This window comes from Orycteropus afer, unplaced genomic scaffold (assembly GCF_000298275.1).
Source record: "Orycteropus afer afer isolate SDZICR_OR568_19922 unplaced genomic scaffold, OryAfe1.0 scaffold00161, whole genome shotgun sequence".
Classification (NCBI taxonomy): Eukaryota; Metazoa; Chordata; class Mammalia; order Tubulidentata; family Orycteropodidae; genus Orycteropus; species Orycteropus afer.
In genome coordinates, this window is record NW_006921748.1 from 5,050,824 (window position 1) to 5,057,097 (window position 6,274).

Genomic DNA, 6,274 nt, shown 5'->3' on the forward strand with positions numbered 1-6,274 from the left:
ACAAAAAAAAAAAAAAAAAAGGAGCACATACTGTTGGAGAAATGGCGCCAATAGACTTGCTAAACACAGCATTGCCACAAAACTTCAGTTTGTGAAAAATGCATTTATATCCTGTGAAATGCAGTAAAGTGAAGGGCATTGAAGGATATGCCTGTAATCATCTTCACCTTTGAATTTTAGTAGATGAAATTCATCAACTCTTCTCACAAATGACATTCAAATGACTTTTGCAGTTGACTTGTTCAATATCAATCGAGGACCACACTGAACCACTTTGTTATGGTCTCTTAGTTGTGTGCTGAAACTAGCTTGTACCCATGCATGAGACACAGTTGTGAAGTTCTCAGGAGTTTTGCAAGCTGTTTGACATCACGTTGATCACTTACGGTTGCCACAGTGGGAATACTGACAACATGGAAATAGGCAACTGCTTCAAATCAGAGCCTCCCCATTACCCATTGCCACTTGTCTTTTTTTTATGCTAGCAGCCCCCTCCTCCCACTTCCCTTTTGTCCTTTGATACTGACTTGTTAAGGAGATTAGGTTAGTTTTTCTGTAGAATGTACTTATTACCTTCTACCTTTGTCTGGTTTGTGGTGTCCTTTGGTCTAGGTGTCTCTTACCAAACCAAACCAAACTCTCTGCTGTCGAGTCATATCCTACTCATAGTGACCCTTCCTTGGGTTTTCGAGGCAGTATCACTACAGAAGTAGATTGTCCAAACGTCCTTCTGAGAAGTGGCTGGTGGGTTTGAACTGCCAGCCTTTTGGTTAGCAGTCAAATGCCTTAGGCACTACGCCACCAGAGATATCCTTCATATTGCCCATATAGAGGAAGACAGGTCTAAAGGCATAAAGGATTCAAATAAAATATTTCTGGCTGAATTTAATTGCTTTGGATATATTATTGTAATACTGTATTACACCATAAGATGCATAATAACTGGTTAATCCATCCTTACTAATACTAACATTGACCCTTGGATTAAAGAAATGACAATTCAGTCCCTTCTTATAGAATTGTATTTTTCTCTTGGGACTAGAGAGTCACTTGGGTAGTATTAATTTCCACTCTATGAATATACTGCTGTACAAACCATTTACCTACTGATTTTGACACCGAGTAATAAGCCTTGCCTGAAGCAGTCGATTTAATTAGGATTTGTAAATGTTTTTAAAATTCCATTACTCCTTCTTCGCTTGTTATCTGACATTCTTATGTAGGGAAGTGCTTCCCTTTGCCTATTCTACTACTTTTTTTGCCCTGAAACCCAGTTTCTAACAGAAAGGGAGGATAAAGGATTAACTCATATCCTCTACTTCCCAATTTTCAAAGAGAAGAATTGCTTGAATACCTAACTCAAATGGTGACAAATTAGTTTTTTATGACTTTCTTTTTTAAAGTATCATTATGGAGTTATTGATTTTTTATTGATTCAATCTGTTTCAATCCACTAAACTCATTATTCTTTTTGAGGTTCAAATTGTCACAATGTGTCCCAGTACATTGACCCTGGGTCTGTTTGGCACAGCCCCATAAATCTTAAAAGGCTCCATGCTTTCTGTCACAACTACAGGTTGCAGCCTCACCTTCACCCACTTCTGCCCCAGAGCTGGAATCAATCATTTCTCTAGAGGGCTTTGGTGTCTTTTAGTGCAGAATGGTATTACAGGCCACAATCTGGACACCAAGGTTGCTCACTGCTATTGGGATTATATTGCTTCTAGGCTATTTTGTGACCTTTAAACATACATATTTAAAATTTAGGCATCCATATTCATGATTTAAAGTAAAATTTGACATTAAACTATTTTCACTTATACTTTTCATTTTATACATATATATCTGTTTTCTCTCATACTGCAAGTTTTCTTCCCAGCATCATTTAACTTAATCACATATTTGCTTTAATATATAATATTAAAAACAATTTGAAAACATTACTACCAATTACAAAATAAACAATATAATCACTGAAGAAGGTTTAATGTTTTTATATGTGTAGCAGTTCTTTTTTCTTTAGAATATCTCCAGTTATGGATGTACAGTATTTCTGGTGCAGTATGATTAAAGCATTGTGCTGCTAAGCAAAAGGTCAGGAGTTTGAACCCACCAGCAACCCTGTGGGAGAAAGATGTGGCAGTCTGCTTCATTAAAGATTGACAGCCTGGGAAACACTAAGGGACAATTCTACTCTGTCCTACAGAGTCACTATGCATCAGAATCAACTCAATGGTGGTGGTTTTTTTGGGTTGTATGTACAGTCAAACTACAGCGTTGGCTAATTCTTACAAAGGAAATCCTTTTGTGGTGTGGTTATGATGCCAATTTACTATATAGTTAGAATCACTTGTTTTCAATTTGAACAGTTGTTTCTAATTTAATTCTCTTACAAAGTGAATGTTGCTGTTGTTATTATTGGTTTCCACTGAATCGATTCCAACTCACAGCCGCCCCGTTATGTGCAGAATAGAACTCCTCCGTAGGGTTTTCAAGGCTGTGACATTTCTGGAACAGATCACCAGGCCTTTCTTCCAAGATGCCTGTGGGTAGGTTTGAACCACCAATCTCTTGGTCCAGTGTTTAACCATTTGTGCTACCCATGGACTCCCCAAAATTTAATAAAGAAAAAAACAAAACAAAACAAAAAATAAAACAATCTCACTGCCGTCGAGTCTGTTCCAACTCATAACAACCTCTCCTTGGGTTTCCGAGGCAGTATCTCTATGAAAGTAGATTGCCCAGTCTTCCTTCTGAGGAGTGGCTGGCAGGTTTCAACCTCCAGCCTTCTGGTTAGCAGTTAAATGCCTTAGGCACCACCAGAACTCCTCCTAAAAGTTAACACATTAGTATAATTCAAAAGTCAAAACAATGCTAATAACTATACACACAGAATCTTGCTTTCACTATTTCCCCTTCACCAAATTCATGTAATCATTAATAATAATATTTTATTGTTTAAACTCTCAGTGTTCCTTCTTGATACACTCTCCCCCATGAAATTTATATGCCCTTTAGTGTCTTGAGTTTTTTTTATTATTCTACAATATTTATTGAACATCTTTTCATATTAGATCAAGAATATTGTCTTCATTCTGTTTTACCTTTGCAGAGCCCTTCTTCTTGAGGATATACAATAGTTATTTAGCCCATACCCTATTGCTGGACACTTGGATTCTCCCCAATCTTACCTCATTACAATGAGCAATTATATTTCAATGAAAAATTGTATATAAATGTCATTTCCTACTTGCACAGGCAGATATGTGGGATAAGGTCCCAGAAGTGGAATTACAGAATGCAAAGGAAAACCCATCTGTCATTTTGTGAGATGTTGCCAAATCCTTTCCCTCAGAGAATGGACCATTGTACTCTCTCACCAGCAATATGGAGCCATCCATGAGAATGTCTGTATTCTAATGCATCAACTCCAGGGTGTGTTGTGGAACTTTAGGTGAGAAATGGTATCTCATTAGAGCTTTAATTTGCATTTCATTTAGTGTGAAATCTACAGGCCCTTCCTATCTTTGAAGGTTACTTGTAACATTTTTCTAACTTTTTTTTGTCCCATGCTCATTTTTCTATTGAATTATTCCTCTTTCTCTTCCAGATTTCTAGGTCTTTGTAATTACCATAGATCTGTGCCTATAATGTAGGTTTTTTTTTTTTTTTTTTTTTTCTGTTTCTCATTTCTTTTGACTTTGGTGACTATGTCCTTTGACATGGAGAAGAGTTTTTGTTTTTATTTGCTCATATCTGTAAATATTTACTCCTGGTTCTGAGTTTTGAGTCATAGTTAGAAAGACCTTGTCCACTCCAAGGAATTTCCTATCTTTTATTTTTCTGTTTTTTTTTTTTTTTAACACCATTTTATTTTATTTACATTCAAATTTTTGATCCATTTAGCTCATTATCTTCCAACGTATTTTCAAAGTCCTTGACTCCTGGTTCTGACTCCAATTTCCTGCTTTATCTTCTATTGATATTTTACATTGATGCATGATGTGTTTGCAAGTCCTTGACTCCTGGCTTTCACTCCAATTTCCTGCCTTATCTTGCATTGATACCTTCTAATGATATCTACGGTGCCCTACAAAATACCTCATTCTCTCACTTTTAACACCTCTATACGTCTGTTCTATAGGAGCTCTCATGGCATAGTGGATAAGTCATTTGGCTGCTAACTAGAAGGTCAGTGATTCAAATCCACAAGCTGCTGTGTGGAATGAAGATGGGGCAATCTACTTCGATAAAGATTTATAGCATCAGAAACACAATGGGGGCTGCTATGAGTCTGAATCAACTCCAAGGCATACATAGTCCTCTTTCTCTGTAACTTACAAAAATCTTACCTATCCTTAAGGCCCTAAATGTTTTATTGAAGATATCAGAGCCCAGCATATCCAATATTTGTCTCTGTATCCTCTCATTATCTATAATATTTACCACTGGTGTTACTGAGTTGATGGATGATATACACTCCTTTGCGTTTTCAGTCTGTGCCTATACAAAATGACTAACAATAAGCTACTTGAAATCAGGAAGCATATTTTATTTCTCTGTGTGTCCTTAAGGAGCCCTGATGTTGCAATGGTTAAGCACTCAGCTACTAATTGAAAGGTCAGTGATTGGAACCCACCAGGTGCTCTGCAAAAGGAAAGATCTAGTGATCTGCTCCCATAAAGATTGCAGCCTAGGACATCCTATGGGCCAGTTCTTCTCTGTCCTGTAGGTCTCTATGAGTCAGAATAGACTCAGCAGCATACAAAACAAAAACAACAACATGTGTCATCTTCTGCTTCAAGAAACACAATTAATTCCTTGTCATATCCAAGATCTTTGTACATTTGAGGTATTTTCATCCAAAAATGGAAAGATACTCTCTTTTGGTCCTTTCTATACTGATAAGAAATTACTTATCACCACTGCATTACATGGAGCTCTAGTAGCATAGTGCCTAAGGCACTTGACTGCTAACCAGAAGGCTGGCAGTTCAAACCCACCAGTCACTGTTCGGAAGGAAGGTTGGGCAGTCTACTTCCGTAGTGATACCGCCACGGAAACCCAAGGAGGGGTCTCTATGAGTCGAGTCCGGCTGGACAGCGCATAACAACAACAACAACAACCACATTACATGCTGAAAATTCTAACTAAGAGCCAGGATAATTTGTTAGAATGGGGAAGAAAAGGATATAAATATAATATATGAAATTTGTAATCAGGGCAATAATTCCACTCATGTGGTCAGTGACTCTAATCTCCCCATGGAGGCCATAGTTGCTCAGCAAACCAAGAGACCAAGATTTGAGTTTTAAGAAAAACACAGGGCCAGACAGGATTTACTGCTGCCCTAGTAACCCAGATCTTAGTTTCTCAAACCATTGACTTTAAAAAAGTGTTGGTTTTACTCAGTTTTGCATTTTGGAAGTGGAATGAGAAGTGATAAACTTGGACAGCAATGGAAGAGGGATGGAAGAGAGGTATTTGGGGTAATGTAGATTGAGATACATTGGTTGTGGTGACAATCTATGAAAAGCTAAGAAAGTAAAAGCTATCATGTACAGTTTGGGGAAAATCACACCAAAGCCAGAGGTAAGGCAGAGTAGGAAAGGCTAGCTTTCTCTTCAGGGCTATAGCTTTCTTCAAAAAACTAGTCCTGTTTGTTTGATAGGATAGAGTATAATCATATCTGTGCAACGGTGTCTGAGACTGTCAGCATCCCTTAATCAATATTAGAGACTCCTCCACAAAGAACTGTTTACAATTGAGGAGTTGATGAATTCAGGCTATATCTCCTGTATGGAAGGATCTTGATGATTGACATCAATTAAATTATTTCTTATAATCTACCTCTGAAGTTTTGTGCTTAATTAGTGAAAATGGGTTGGTATAGAATACAAAGTTCATAAGTGTTTACATTTGCTATTTCATTAATTTCTTGATTTCCTTGTTGATGGCCTATTATCTTTTAGGCTCTTAGCTAGGCTCTGAATATGTAAAGATATAATCTGGTGTTCAGGGATTTTATAGAATAATGCAATGATTTTCTTGGTTTTTCTATTTTTTAATCTCACAAACTAGCACTAAATGAATTTTAGCTTGGATCATAATTTCTTTATTTATTCATAACCTAACTGATTATTGGACTACTGTAACATAGATATTATAAAACTTGTACAAAAATAAACAAAAAAGAATATGATAAAAAGAAAATTGGAAGTTCTAATATTTTTCTGGAGCTCTGGTAGCATAGTGGCTAAGACACTTGCCTGCT